We start from the raw sequence: 16,594 nt of genomic DNA, 5'->3' as shown, positions 1-16,594 counted from the left end.
TGTAGCAACTTGGGACATCCCACCCTTTCCCCTAGATACAACATATGGACCACTGAACTCTGTGACAAGCTTTTGCAAAAATGCCTTGCGTGACATTTGTCCGGTGGTCATCTCCTTGTATAATATCCAAGCATTTATACCCGCTAAGTCTAAGGTATTTTCAAATGCGTGAACAGGCCATCTCCTAGTACCTGTTCTTGTGCTGTATTTGCGTGCCATCTGATCTACTACATCTACTCCATATTTTGTTTCATTATAAAACTTTACAGTTTCTGGATTTTTTTTTGGAGATTCAGAAGCAACAAGAACATCGGGATGGACGGAACTCAGAATTATCACATTTTTGGTTGGCTTACCTTATACACGGTAAGTGTCAAATTATCTTCATTTTTATAGACTTTAGTGCTGTACAACTTTTCTTTCATTGATTTTATTTCTTTAGGCACTTCTCGTCTTATCTTATTTAGCGTTCCCACGATAGTCGTTCCCTGGTTTTTTAGCTGTTTGGCAAGTTTTACTGATGTAAAATAATTATCAATGGTTACATTTCGACCTTTTTTCAAAAACGGCTGCAATAGTTTCATGACTACGTGGTCAGCTAAATGGTCATCAGCACGGCGTGAATCATCTTTACCCAGATAAGGGAAGCCATTTACAACATATTTACTATCCTTATCTACAGCTAGCCAAAATTTATGGCCATATTTATCTGGATTGGAAGGTATATACTGTGTGAAAGGACACCTGGTTTTGCTTGGGAAAAGTTGTTCATCAACCGTAATGTATGGGCCAGGTTTGTAACAAGCAATGCAATTGGCAATAAACCTGTCCCACACAATAGAAAAGAGAGCAAATTTGTCAGTTTGCAGTCTCTGCGATCGATTGGACTTCTCATCAAATCTGAGGTAATGCATAATTTCTACAAAACGGTCCCTAGACATTATCGCTTTGCATAACGGTATTCCCCAGTCATTTGACCATATAGTTGCAATAGAGTGATGGCTCGTGCCCGATAGTCCACGGACATAAAATATTGCTAGAAATGCATATAGCTCCTCATTAGAAAGAGTAAACTCTTCATTATTGTTCCGGCGTGCTTCTGCAATAGTACAGCTCTTTCTGTGAGTCAAGATAAATGAATCAAAAAATAATCTCCATATACTCAAAGGACTATCACTAATTATATTTCTTCTGGCGTATCCTGTAGGGCCGGGTGCTTCTCTAAGAATGTTTTGTTTTTCCCGCCTACCAGGCAAGTTTTCTCCAATCTCAAGAGGTTTCCATTGAATACCATCAGCTGAAACTAGTATTCCTGGAGATTTGCCTTCTGTGGTGTTGGTTGCCTTCACCGCCATCGTTTTCTATTGTGGATACATATCTGGGATGTCAGGGTATCAGGGTAAATAAGATACAGTGAATTAATTACGTACAAAACTTTACAGCAACTTTTAGTGACAAAAGGACAGCAAAATATAGCAGGTAGTCAAAATGACTACCTTTAGTAGTTATAGGTGAATGTTGAAATAAATGCGCAATTTTTGCACCTAAATTATTTATTGCCACAAAATCTTTTTTAACATCCTATTTGAGGATATGTCACCGAGTCTCAAGCCGGAATTCCAAAAAATTTAGTCACAGAGGAGAAATACATAGTGTGAAGTAGTCAAAATGACTACCTCAGTAGTTCTAGTGTTAACCATTAGGGATACAGGGATTTAGAATTACTACTAGGCCCTGGAGATTACTACATGTGGAAGGCTGAGTCCGGAAAAGAGTAGTTGTCAGGCAGGGTCAAAACCAGGAGATACAGAAAGGGACAAAATTGGCAAACAGCATAGTCAGGAATCAGGTGAAGGTCAAAAACTGGAGATGACAGCGAGGTACAGAAACGGCAGGCAGGAAAGTAGTCAGAGAGCAGGCAGGGGTCAAAACACGGGAATCAATTTTCAGAACAGGACAAGAACCAGCGACATTCAGTGAACTATAAGACCATATCTGGCAGTGACCATCAGACAGGAAGGGGAATAAGAAGGGTGTGGTGTTTTCCCATTGGCTGTATGGTACCTTTAGCTGGAAGATACACGCCACCACCATCATCCAGTAATACTGCAGGCTCCAGGGAAACCTAACTTAGACGATGGGCGGAGCCTGCGCGTACCAGAGCCACTGGTACTGACTCCTCCCCTATCACCAGCATCACCCATGGAGAAAATATGGCGGCACCTGGTGATCGAAGCAGAGGTCGCAGGAGCGGATTCCGGTGGGGATGTGACATAATCAGTCCCAATCAGAGGCATAGCTGGGATTCAGTTTGGGGGTGGTGAAACATCTGAATGGCCCACAGCTCCACTCTACAATGTATGATGTCCCCACAACTCACCAACTCTGTTAGATACCCCCACAGGTCCCCTATACATAGTATGATGTTTTCACAGCTCCCTTATACACAGCAGTGTATCCCCACTGCTCCGCTATACACATGATGTCGCCACAGCTGCACTATACACAGCATGGTGCTTTGCTGCTCTCCTATACAGATTATGATGTCGCATCAGCTCTGTTATGCACAATATGATGCCCCACAGCTCTCCTACACACATTATAATGCCCCCCACAGCTCCCTAAACATAGTCTAATGTCACCCCTATTCCACAAAAATACAGTATGATTCCCACAGTAGTCCTCAGTCTGTTTGATGGCCCCACAATGTATAATAGCCCCCACAATGTATAATAGTTCCCACACTGTATATTGGCCTGAAACTGTATGACCCCACATTACGACCCACACTGTATGAGGAGCTTCCTCAGTAGTCCACATGCTGTATGATGGCTCCAACAGTGTATAATGGCCTCTATAATGTATAATAGCTCCCACACTGTATATTGACCCAATACAGTATAATAACCAAACATTAGCTCCCACACTGTATGAGGAGCCTCCTCAGCAGTCCTCATGCTTTATGATGGCTTCAACACTGTATAATGACCCCACATTAGCTCCCACACTGTATAATATCCCTCCACAGAAGTCCTCCCTCTGCGTGATGGCCCCACAATGTATAATAGCTCCCACACTGTATATTGGACTGACACTATATAATGACCACACATTAAATCTTGGTGGAACATAATCTAGTAATAGGTAGTGTGTCGCCCGGGGACCAGGGGTACTCAGATCCGGGCCACGAGGTCACTTCTGTGGGTATCACGGTGGCGTGACCCGGTCTGTGATCCCAGGCTCCACAGTATAAAGGGATTTGGTAAGGGAGATTTATATTGTCCGTGACGCCACCCACAGTTGTGGTGATTGGGACACCACCGCTGCTCTGGACGGGGATCCCGGGAGTGATGGTATGGAGCAGCTAGATGTTAGTTCTCCCCTCCATGGGTAGGGGGTTGGTTGTCCCGGGGCCCGGTGATGGGGTAAGCAGGGCGCAGTGCTGCAGTGCGGTGCCCGAGGGCACGGGTGTACTCACAAGTAAGTCACACGGAGTCACTGGTAACTAGGAATTGCCGGTGTCTGCAGCCTTCGGTACGGGGGTGTTAGTGTCCCACACACGGTGCAGCAGCCCTTGTTGTTCTTTCCCTGCAGCCAGGTGCCTTTCGCTCCACTCTCTTCCTCTTTCTGCTCAGCCGGGAACGGGGAGTCCACTCCCCTGTAGTGATCCGGGTCACCCAGGTACCGAGGGGCCACCGCCCTGCTCCGGCTACCTCTTGCCCCTTCCTCACTACAGCCTGTCCCGGCCCTCTCGGAGCACGCTTTGCTTTCAGCCTGGGAGCTACAGCTCCAGGCTCCACTTCTGTCTCCTCTCCAAACACTCTGCTCCAGCCCCTCCCCTCTGCTCTGCTTTTCTCCTACCCTGGGGGATGTGGTTTGTCTTGCTGCATCGGTGTGGGATCAGATTACCAAGGAGGATTAACTCTTTCTGTGACAACCTGGCTGTGCCAGGGCGTCACAGTAGCATAAGGTAGAGATAGAAATTTATCACAAAAAATATGCTCACTGTTATATATTCGAAGGACCTTCTGCCAAGGCACTCTAGCTTTATCCCAACTTTAGAACAGTATTAAATAATCTATGAACATCACATCTATAGACTTCACAAATAATAAAATTAAAATAAATACAGAAAACATTCTAAGGGTAAGTGCCCACGACCAGGACGCAGCGGGTCCTGACCTGCGGGTCCACGAGTCTCCCTTGCAGGAAAACGCAAGAGACCGCAGCTGCTTGTACCCACGATCAGGGTTCAGTGCACTGCGGTCTCTCGCTTGTGTTCTCCCTACGGAGGAAGCATGTGAATCCACAGCAAACAATTGACATGCTGCGGTCTGGAAAGACACACCGCAGGTCAGTGTTTGCTGCAGAAAAAACAAGCACAGTGGGCACGGAATTTCTAGAAATCCCATCCACTATGCTTGTACTGTACAACACAGTGTTTTGGATGCAGCTGAAGCATACTGCATCCAAAACACTGCAAACACTGATCGTGGGCACGCACCCTAACACTTTAGAGGTAACATGGCAGCAGAATTTACCCACTTAAAGTTTTAGTTGTGCTGTCTCTCAATGACAATTATAAGGATGTTGTAGTGTCGGCGACCCTACACTACTCTGCATATCCTCAGCAGGGATGCAGATTTCCTTGCCCTGACTCGCCTCCCTGCAGTCTTCCAGATGTGAGTCTCCTTCCTCCTGCTCCCAGGACCTCTGCACACCACACAGGGCCAGCACACTTCCCAAAAATGCCTCTCAGCCTATGGCTGAGGGGCACTAGGGACTTAAGGCAGCCTCCCACTAGGGGAAGTGCCTGAGCAACATTGCCAGTTAGTAAGTGCATATGTGTCTAGCTAGCTAGTTGTCAGGACTCCGGTCCCATTCCACACTATCCGTTACCGGTAACTGTGTTCACCTACCCGTACCTGTCACCCTGTTCCAGCCGTGTCACCTGTATCCATCTACTCCTGCTGTCCTGTCTAACTTGGGCCATCCTGGCTGCACCTGTACTACAGTACTACAGACTCTGCATATCCGCCTAGCGATCCTGCCTGCCACACTGTCCTCATCCTGGAGGTCAGCTGCCACAGTCCTGGACACTGCCTTGTGAGTGATACCTGACGTCTACCCGGTAGACACTTAGTTAGGCACCTCCCACGACAGGGTAAGCTCAGGTCACCCTGTGGTCTAGTGGGTCCACTCCTGCTCACTGCCTTATTACCTTTGTGAGCGTAACAGATGTCTTTTTATTGTAAATAAGTATTTATGATTCTCCTGCTCATTTACTAGTCTGGGAGCACTGTAACCAGGCCCAGACTGACCAAAGGGCAATTCTGGCAAATGTCAGATGGGCCGGTCCCTTTAGTGGGCCGGTGCCTGTAGTGGGCCTCTGTATCTGCAGTCACCGTCGCGCTCCTCAGCAGTGTGTGCATGCCGGGCACACTAGCTGCAGCAGGACCAGGAGGTAGCGGGCTGCACTGTGCCAGCCCTGCTGTGACAGTGTGCCCGGCATGCATACACTGCTGAGGAGCGTGGCGGTGCCGGTGACCTCATCTTCCTCCTTCCTATTCAAATGTATTTGCATCTTTCAGACGTAAATACATTTGAACAGTGTGTCGGGACTGGGCCCTGCCTCCGACCTGCAGCAACGTGATGAGATCAGCACCTTGCTGACATCATCACAGTGCTGCGGGTGTCACACTGGATGCATCAGGCAGCGGTAAGCGCTCCATGGAGGAGCCGAAGAAACATGTGTAATTAATGGGGATGAGTGAGGAGGGGCTGAGTACACATAGCAGGGGACATTTGTGAAGGAACACAGCTTTGTGACAGGCAGAGGGGGAGTACTGTATTCTGAGGGGGGAGGCAGGAGTGTGTAGTGAAAGTGTGTAATTTGTGAGTGTAGGGGGTGATGGGGGTGCATTGTATTATGTCTGGGGAGGGGGTAATGGAGAGTGCATTGTATTGTGTGTGTGGGGAGGGGTAATGGGGGGTGCATTGTATTGTGTGTGTGGGGAGGGGTAATGGGGGGTGCATTGTATTGTGTGTGTGGGAAGGGGTAATGGAGGGTGCATTGTATGTGTGGGGAGAGGTAATGGAGGGTGCATTGTATTGTGTGTGTGGGGAGGGGTAATGGAGGGTGCATTGTATTGTGTGTGGGGGGAGGGGTAATGGGGGTGCATTGTATTGTGTGTGGGGGGAGGGGTAATGAGGGGTGCATTGTATTGTGTGTGTGTGGGGGGAGGGGTAATGGAGGGTGCATTGTATTGTGTATGTGTTTGTGGGGGGAGGGGTAATGGAGGGTGCATTGTATTTTTGTGTGTGTGTGTGTGTGTGTGTGTGTGTGCAGGGGTAATAGGGGTGCATTGTATTGTGTGTGTGTGTGTGAGGGGGTAATAGAGGGTGCGTTGTATTGTGTGTGTGTGTAGGGGTAATGATGCATTGTATTGTGGGTGTGTGGGGGGGTGGGGTAATGGAGGGTACATTGTATTGTGTGTGTGTGGGGGGATTACAAAAGAGCAGTTTGGGGAGAATATATAAATAATAATAATAATAATAATAATAATAATAATAATAAAGGAGCAATATGGAGGGATATTATGGAGAGAGGTAGTGTGAGGGTATATTATAAAGAGAGCAGTGTTGAGGGGACATTATGGAAAGAGGCAGCGTGGGGGTATGTTAAGGAAAGAGGCAGTGTGGGAGGTATTTTGGATAAGGGCAGTGTGGGGGGATATTTTGTGAAGGAAGCACAGCAATTATTTATTCAGGGGCACAGCGTGGGAGATATTTATATTTATGGGGCAGTATAATGATACTTTTATTTTTAAAGCTGTTGTGTGGGGAAGTGCTGCTGAAGAATAAAGACGGAGGTCTTCAGAGATGAGCAGTGGGCACGAAACCCCATCATGGCGTCTGTACTGCGTGGAGACAAAAAGGATGGGAATGACTCAGAAGATGTCACCTATAAAGGTACCCCCAAATGCCAGGGCTGAATTTTAGTCCCATTTCGGCCCTGACTGTAACTCATCTCTATACTTTGCTGGCATCACTCCCCCGAAGAAAGGGAGTAATTCCCTAAAAACATAAACACATATGTAATAAAGTCACAAATACAAATGTCATTAGGAGGTTTATACTGCATTATTAACACTGTATGGGGGTAAATCCTGCTGTCAGATTCCCATTAATTAGATCTTACTTCCTTAATGTTTTCCAATACCGTTCTATAATTTTGTATAATCGTTCCAGAGCTTCACGGTATCAGATAAATCAGTATCTGAGTTATGATCATTTTAATAGACGAACCATGTCGTGAAATGTGATAAGTGCCTTAGGGTAATCAGCAAAGTATTCTGTTTACTTCTTTCTTGGAATGTAGACTCTCTACATAATGAACCAAAAAAGGTTAAAAAAAAAAAAATCAATATACTGATCTCTTGTATCAGACTTGTAGTGACCTTACAGCTTATGGTTTTATACAATATTACTCATGGTCAAAGAATTTGTGGGTTTTTTTCTCGTTTTGTTGTTTCTTTGTTATTAGTTATGGAACGCTTCATTTTTTTTTAGCTCTCCATTGTATTTGCATTTTTATCTAGGTCATAACAGTGAATAAAAAAAAAATCACTCTCTTCTAGGTTTACAAAAGGTTTTTCTGGAAATAATAATTTCATAGAAATATACTGATATATTAATAGAATATATTTTTATTAATTTTTTTTAGAGGGATCACAGTTAGTTGCAATGATCATATGCTTTGGAAGGATACCATTTTTTTTCCATTTATAGAATGTCAACCACTTTGTTAGGCTTCTTAGTGACATTTATTCGATTATTAAAAAGGTAGGCTTAGGTCATCTTTGCATTTCAATTTTTGTCTTTTACTTTTAGTGTTTCCAGCTTGTCTGCACCTCGATACTTCTATAAAAAATACCTAGACTCATGGAGAAACCTCAAAGACACTATTCTATAAAAAAAAAAAGCTATGACTCTAGTGTGAAAAGGGACTGATATGTACAAACTCACCTTGTTTGGATTAATACCATTAAAAGTCCATGTGTAATTACAGTTCAGTACCCACATGTGCGAGAAACATACTGCAGGGGAAATAAATATTGAACACATCACCAATTTTCTAAGTGAATATAATTTTAAAGGTGCTCTTGACATGAATTTTTACCAGATATCGGTAGCAACCCATCCAATACACACAAGCAAAGAAACCAAACCATAGATGTCCATAAATTAAGTTATATGTATAATGAGAAATGACAGAGAAAAAGTATTGAACACATGCAGAAAGAAAGGTGCAAAAAGCCATGGAAAATCATGACACTAACTGAAATCAATCGATAAAGTCATTCCTGCCAGTTGATAAAAAGTAATATCTGGTGCTTCAACTGATGGCCTATAAAAGGATGTCTCATTACCAAGGTGCTACACAAAAAACATCTAATGGTCCCAGTGAGAAATGTTGGGGCCACAATCCAGAAGTGGAAAAAACATAATTTCACCATCGTATATGGGCCACAACCAGGTGCTCACCACAAGATTTCAGACAGAGGAGTGAAAAGAATTATCAGAAGAGTTGTCCAAGAGCCAAGAACCGCCTAAGAGATACAGAAAGACCTGCAATTATCAGGTACAATTGTTTCAAAGAAAAGAATAACTAATACTCTCAACCTCCATGGCCTGTGTGCAAGCTCACCATGCAAGACTCCCTTGCAAAACAAAAAGCATGTTCAGTCGCATTTACAGTTTGCTCAACAACATTTAAACAAGCCTGTGAAATACTGGGAGAATATGGTCTGGTCAGATGAGATCAAATTTGAACTCTTTGGATGCCATAATAAACATCATGTTTGGAGGCCCCAAAATCTCCATACCAACACTGAAGTTTGGATGTGGGAACATCATAGTTTGGGGCTGTTTTTTAGCATACGGCACTGGCAAACTTCATATGATTAAAGGAAGAATGAATGGACAAATCATACATTCATGATAAAAGTTGCTGCCATCTAGACGATGATCCCAATCACACAGCCGAAGAAACTCTCAATTTGATTCAAGGAAAGAAAATAAAGCTGCTAGAATAGCCCAGTTAATCACCTGATTTGAAACCGAAGAAACATTTATGGAAGGATCTAAAGCTCAGAACTCTTAGAAGGAGCCAACAGATCTTTCAGGATTTGAAGAGTGTTTGAGTGGAAGTACGGGCTAAAATCACACCTGAAAAATGCATGCGATTCATTTCTCTATATAGGAGGTGTCTTAAAGCTGTCATCATCAAAGGCTTTTGTACAAAGTATTAAATACATTTCAGTAAGCGTGTTCCATACATTTTCCCAACGTCATTTCTCATTATGAGTATTACACACCATTATTAGCATTACACATAAATAAATATGCTTTGGGTTTTTTGCTTGTGTGGGTTGGATGGGTTGTTACCGACATTAGGTGAGAAATTCATATCAATAGTGTGGCACTCCTGAGGCTCCAGTCACCACAGAGTACTGCACCTGATTTAAAGTGTAGTGCTTAACTGGGATCCAGAGGAGGTCAGTACCAGTTTCATCGCTTACACACTCAAATAGACAACCAGGTTGCCCTCCCCAAAGGGGAGTGGGCTAGAGTAGGGTCTTAAGGTAGCCTTCAAACATGAGGGGGGCACCACCCACTAGTGACAGGGACCCGTGGAAGGAGAAGCCACCAGGGGGAGTCAGGAGCCAACACAACAGTTAGGTGTTCTGCAGCAGGAGAGGAAAGGAGCAGACATGTCTTTCCGGTGCTCTGGTAGGACACAGGAGCTGTTCTTGTGGTTGCCGAGGTGTGAGCTTAGTCGCTCCCTCTGAACCAGCGCCACGCAAGGTGTAGGACCCTAGGGAAGATCACACTTCAAGTTGGTTTTCCAGAATCTGCCGGAAAGGGGAGGTTTCAAGCTTCCTTGGCCACAAAGAGCCCAAAAGCACAGTGCCAGATAGGATCCGGGGCCTTGGACAGCATCAGGCCCCATTGTGGAGCTGCGGACCTGCAAATAGGGACGACAGTACTACTCAAGACGGACTGGGTCCCAAAGTAGTTTTAAGCCACAGGGATCCAACACACAGGGCACTAGGAGGAAGGGGCCCATCTAGCATCCCACCAGACTAACCTCCAAAAGGAATCTGGGTTCGACGGGGCCCATCACTTCGAGTTACCAGTACTACCAGGGCAAGCGGCACAAAGATTGAGTAAAGACACCTGGAAGTGCAGCATCTGGCTCAGACTCTTATTACCAGCGCTGCCGCCCCGCGCCTCGGCACCAAAGGCCATCGCCACCACCACTCCCCTCATCATGCCCCGGGGCCCGCTCTATCTGTGGGGAGCGATACCATCTTCGGCTGCTATTATCATCCGCCCTGGAGGACAGCGACAACAGTGGCGGCTGATCTCTGGCCGCGTACCACAGGTGGCATCATGACAATCTTTCTACTACAACCCCCATCATCCTCCCTCCTTATTGGTGTACACCTCGGGGCACGAAGCCGGGCATGCCACAGCGATCTCTCAGATCATCACACCGGCCCGGCGACAAGTAACTCAGGTCCGAGACCCCGTGCCTCTTTACCCCTGCCCCCTGAGTGCTACAATTGCACATTTAGAAATATATTTACTTAAAAAATTGGTGACGTGTTTAATATATTTTTCTCCTGCTGTACATACTGTACAGTATATCTAAGAATCTGTATCACTTTGTACTATTGATAGCCATTTTATTTCTATCAATTCTTTTTAAAACCATAGCACATTCTATACTGTTTTTTTCTATTTCTGTCATGTTTTGGTAACAAATCATATGACCTCTTTAAAGATTTTATGCCTGTTAGGAAAGTAATGTAACCACATTGCATATACATATGTGTATACACACACACACACACACACACACACACACACACACACACACATATATCTATATAATGTGGAAAATAAGTATTTCATACACTGCCAATTTTGCAAGTTTTCCCACCTACAAAGAATGGAGAGGTCTGTAATTTTCATTCTAGATACACTTCAACTGTGACAGACAGAATACAGAAAAAATCCAGAAAATCACATTGTATGAATTTAAAATAATTAGTTTGCATTTCATTGCATGAAATAAGGATTTTATGCAATACAAAACAGAACTTATTTGGTGCAGAAACCTTTGTTTGCAATTACAGAGATCAGACGTTTCCAGTAGTTCTTGATCAAGTTTGCACACACTGCAGCAGAGATTTTGATTCACTCCTCTATACAGATCTTTCCAGTTTTGGGGGTCACTAGGCAACATTGAATTTCAGCTCCCAGCACACATTTTCTATTGGATTTAGGTCTGGAGACTGGCTAGGCCACTCCATGATCTTTAAATTCTTCTTACAGAGCCACGCCTTAGTTTCTCTAGCTGTGTTTTGAGTCACTGTCATGCTGGAAGACCCAGCCATGACTCATATTCAACAGCTTTTTGGTCTTGGTCATGGTGGAGAGGTTGGAGTGTGATTGATTGAGTGTGTGGGCAGGTGTCTTCTATACAGGTAAAGACTTCAAACAGGGCAAGTTAATACAGGTAATGAGTGAAGAGCAGGAGGGCTTCTTAAATAAAAAATAATAAGTCTGTGAGAGCCAGAATTCTTGCTGGTTGGTAGGTGATCAATTATTTCTTTCACGCAATAAAATCCAAATTAATTATTTAAAAATCATACAATGTGAGATTATGGATTTTTGTTTTATTCTGTCTGTCACAGTTGAAGTGTACCTGCAATAAAAATTACAGACCTCTCCATTCTTTATTGGTAGGAAAACTTGCAGCAGCCACCACAGCCTCCCAAGACACTGTTCCGAGAGGTGTATGGTTTTCTCTCCCTGTAGATTTCACATTTTATGAGGGACCACAGGTTCTCTATGGGGTTCAGATCAGGTGAACAAGGGGGCCATGTCATTGTTTTTTCATCTTTTAGACCTTTACTGGCCAGCCACGCTGTGGAGTAGTTGGATGCATGTGATGGAGCATTGTCCTGCATAAAAATCATGTTTTTCTTGAACGATACCAACTTCTTCCTGTACCACTGCTTGAAGAAGTTATCTTCCAGAAACTGGCAGTAGGTCTGGGAGTTGAGCTTCACTCCATCCTCAATCCAAAAAAAGTCCCACGAGTTCATCTTTGATGATACCAGCCCATACCAGTACCCCACCTCCACCTTGCTGGCGTCTGAGTCGGAGTGGAGTTCTCTGCCCTTTACTGATCCAGCCTCTGGCCCATCTGTCTGGCCCATCAAGAGCCACTCTCATTTCATCAGTCCATAAAACCTTTGAAAAATCAGTCTTAAAATATATCTTGGCCCAGTCTTAACATTTTATTTTTGTTTCTTGTTCAAAGGTGGTCGTTTTTCAGCCTTCTTTACCTTGGCCATGACCCTGAGTATGGCACACCTTGTGCTTTTTTGATACTCCAGTAACGTTGCAGCTCTGAAATATGGCCATACTGGTGGCAAATGGCATCTTGGCAGCTTCACGCTTGATTTTCTTCAATTCATGGGCAGTTATTTTGCGCCTTTTTTGCCCAACACGCTTCTTACAACCCTGTTCGCTATTTGCCATGAAACACTTGATTATTCAGGGATCACGCATCAAAAGTTTGGCAATTTCAAGACTTCTGCATCCCTCTGCAAGACACCTCACAGATTTGGACTTTTCAGAGCTTGTCAAATCTCTCTTCTGACCCATTTTGCCAAAGGAAAGGAAGTTGCCTAATAATTAAGCACTCCTTATATTGGGTGTTGATGTCATTAAACCACACCCCTCCTCATTACAGAGATGAACATCCTCTGATTTACTTAATTGGTAGTTGGCTCTCAAGCCTATACAGCTTGGAGTAGGACAACATGTATAAAAAGTATCATGTGATGAAAATACTCATCTGCCTAATAATTCTGCACACGGTGTAATTAGTGATGGCGGACCCGGACTATAAAAGTCGGGATCCGCGCGTGTTCAAAAGTATCCGAGCACCAACCCCGGACCTGGAGTTCTCAGGGAACTCCAGGTAACAATCCTGGTCCGGCAACTCTGGTAATTAAAAAAAATAAAGGAAGAGTAAAGAAAACTCAGGGAAAGAGGAATGCAGGAGCCTTGCGGGCTTTACATGCTGCGACATCGCTAGCAATTGCTAGCGATGTCGAGCGCGATAGCACTCACCCCCGTCGCACATGCGATATGTGGTGATTGCTGCCGTAGCGAATATTATCGAGTACATGCGAGTGTCACTGCAACTGAGGTCCAATCATGCAATCAAACCACAGCTGCAGGGGGTGGGCTGGCTCTGAGGAAGGGTGGGCCAGCACTGCGGAGTGGAGGGATTTATCTCCCTCTCTCATCCATTGCCGGCTATTGCCATTATCGCCCTGCACTTGCAGTACACCGGTGTATTGCGAGTGCAGTGTGATTTTTCTCTCGCCCCATAGACTTGAATGGGTGCGAGAGAAACAAGGATCGCATTGCACCCACAGCATGCTGCAACTGTTTTCTCGGTCCGATTAGGGCTGAGAAAATAATCGATCATGGGTGCTGGGACATAGGGTAATATTGGTCCGAGTGGAATGCGATGTTTTTTTGCATCACACTCTCTCCAATTTTCATGCCGTGTGTCTTAGGCCTTACTGAGTCTCTCAGGCGGCTGTACACTGGTTCCAGGGCCTGCTTATACTACTTCCAGGGCTGCTCATTAACCTCATACATATGTATGCACTGCTTCCCCGCCCACCAGCAGTGCCGGCGTCTCTGATTGGTTGCAGTCAGACGCGCCCCCACGCTGTGGGACAGCGTGTCTGACTGATTTCAATCAAAGGTGCTGTGTGTGCATTTCTATTGATGTAAAAATAAATAAATTAAAAAATTTGTGTAGGTTCCACTCATATTATAATACCCAGCACAGATAAAGCATACGACTACAGGCCGAAGCCCCCAGCCATCCGCTTATCTGTATTTCAAGATGAGAGGGACTGCATGTGGCTGCTTTTTTTTTGTTATTATTTAAACAAATAATTTAAAAATCCAGCGTGCAATCTCTAACAAATTTGATACCCAGCCATGATAAAGCCGATAGCTAATCTACACCATTTAGCACCAAATTTGCACCTCCTGGTAGAAAAATGCACCAAAATAGTGTCAAAACCATTTCTGTGCATTTTGTTTGCCAAGGGATGCAGATTTGGTGCTGAAATTTTTCATCATATTCTCGCACCCAATCTACACCTCCTGGTGTTTGGTGTTTTGATGCGATTTTTTTTTTTCTGCCAGAAGGTGTATATTGAGTGCAGGAATATGGTGTAGAAATGTCAGCACCAAATCTGCATCTCTTGGCAAAAAAATGCTGTTTTTTGCCAGGAGATGCAGGTCTGTGATGTGAGAAAACTCGGTTAAATGAGGTCACCTGAGATCAGGTTACCTGCGATCATATCCTGAGTGACGTGACCACTCATTGCTCAGCTCAGTCATTCTCTGCATGAAGCTCACAGCGGGTGGTCATGTTCTATGCCCGCATGCTGAAACTTCAGATGTAGCAGAGCTGGTATCATCATGGGACCTACTGTGGATTACATCGGAACTGGGTGTTTTGGGGTTAACAATAGGGTGAAAGAGGCTGTGTTTCAAAATAGGATTTTTTCAATGTTTATGTTCATTTGTTTTGCAGATTAGAAATGGGGGGAGCCGCATAGACACCTCCCATTACTAATCTAGGGCTTAGTGGCAGCTGTGAGCTGTGATTAACCCTTTATTACCCCAATTGCCACCACACCAGGGCAATCAAGATGAGCTGGGTAAAGATCCAGGATTGTCGCATCTAATGGAGGAAATCAAAATTGAGAGACAGCATGCCACTTTTTAAATTTATGTTAAAAGCAAAATAAAAGGGAAGGAGACCATTGGAGTCCTGCAGAATCAAAAGAGGTGAAACAGTCAACAAAGTGGAACAGCAGATGGAGCTAAGACGTTCATATTTTAACAAAAGAGGAAGGCAAGGAGTATAGAGTACAAAAATATCAACATCTTTATTAGACACAAATACAATATTAAAATATAGAATGACGGTATTAAAGGAGAGGGGTGGAGTAATAAATAGGATTTAAGAAGACCGCACGGAATGCAACAACTGATCTCAAAAGGATGGCATGTGGCCAGATCAGGGCAAGGAAATGTGGATCAAAATAATAGTATAATTAGATCGCTGGCATAAATATGTAAGGCGCATATAAAAATACATATTCAATAATTTAATTACAATAATTACTGGCTATAAACATGTGCCAGCGTAAATACAAGAATTTTAATGGTTTTAAATAATGCCCCATGTTTGTGTAATTCCCTAACACCTACATAAGTTCAATAGTAGAAGAAGTAAATAGGGCATGTCTGCAGCTATGCTCATATATCCACGTATCTGTGAGAAGGAGAGATAGGGTAGTTACAGTGTAACAGCCGAGCAGTCAGATGCAACAACGCGCGTTTTGCTGCAAATAATGCAGCTTAATCATGCGGAAGCTAGTCCTATATGTGTGCATTGGTGGTGAGTGGATATAAAGTGAGGAGAGCAGGTGAATCAAATCCCAGTGCAGCGGCGCATGCGTAAAGCGGATGGAGAAGTTAACCAGGCCCTATAGTGGCGCATGCGTCGGGTGCCGAGGCGCGGGGAGAGATGCCGCAGCCACCAACGGCACATGCACGGGAACAGGGACGCGGCACCATGGCTCCCGCGCATAGGCACTTAGCTATTTGCAGCCAGCCAGCCTCACAGACCATAGCAATCAGCGCCGGGCACACATGCACAGCGGCAGCAGGTATGTAACGGAGGAAGTGTGCATATGGACGCAATGACTAAGCCACAAGGGGTATTTAATGTTGGAGCCTACAAGCTGTTTCAGCCTGACTGACATACTCCTCCAGGCAACCTTTACTTAGATATTTTGTTAGAGTAGTGTGGTTTTTGATTTTGTGCTTTTTCCTTTTGTCTTCAATTACAGTTAGGTCCAGAAATATTTGGACAGTGACACAGTTGGGCTCTGCATGCCACCACATTGGATTTGAAATGAAACCTCTACAACAGAATTCAAGTGCAGATTGTAACGTTTAATTTGAAGGTTTGAACAAAAATATCTGATAGAAATTGTAGGAATTGTACACATTTCTTTACAAACACTCCACATTTTAGGAGGTCAAAAGTAATTGGACAAATAAACCAAACCCAAACAAAATATTTTTATTTTCAATATTTTGCTGCGAATCCTTTGGAGGCAATCACTGCCTTAAGTCTGGAACCCATGGACATCACCAAACGCTGGGTTTCCTCCTCCTTAATGCTTTGCCAGGCCTTTACAGCCGCAGCCTTCAGGTCTTGCTTGTTTGTGGGTCTTTCCGTCTTAAGTCTGGATTTGAGCAAGTGAAATGCATGCTCAATTGGGTTAAGATCTGGTGATTGACTTGGCCATTGCAGAATGTTCCACTTTTTTGTACTCATGAACTCCTGGGTGGCTTTGGCTGTATGCTTGGGGTCATTGTCCATCTGTACTATGAAGCA

General features: G+C 44.3%; 1 protein-coding gene across 1 annotated transcript in view; it reads left to right on the top strand.

Moving 5' to 3' along the window:
* Nucleotides 1-304: 304 nt before the first annotated feature.
* Nucleotides 305-16,594, top strand: part of ARG1 (arginase 1) — an 83,077-nt gene continuing 66,787 nt past the window's right edge. Inside the window, exon 1 of the mRNA XM_075338270.1 lies at nucleotides 305-366. The gene's annotated coding sequence lies outside the window, so the exon portion shown is untranslated. The remainder of the gene's footprint in view (nucleotides 367-16,594) is intronic.

Source organism: Anomaloglossus baeobatrachus, chromosome 3 (assembly GCF_048569485.1).
Source record: "Anomaloglossus baeobatrachus isolate aAnoBae1 chromosome 3, aAnoBae1.hap1, whole genome shotgun sequence".
Classification (NCBI taxonomy): Eukaryota; Metazoa; Chordata; class Amphibia; order Anura; family Aromobatidae; genus Anomaloglossus; species Anomaloglossus baeobatrachus.
Note: the sequence above shows the minus strand (reverse complement) of the source record. Positions and strands in the feature narration are given on the sequence as shown.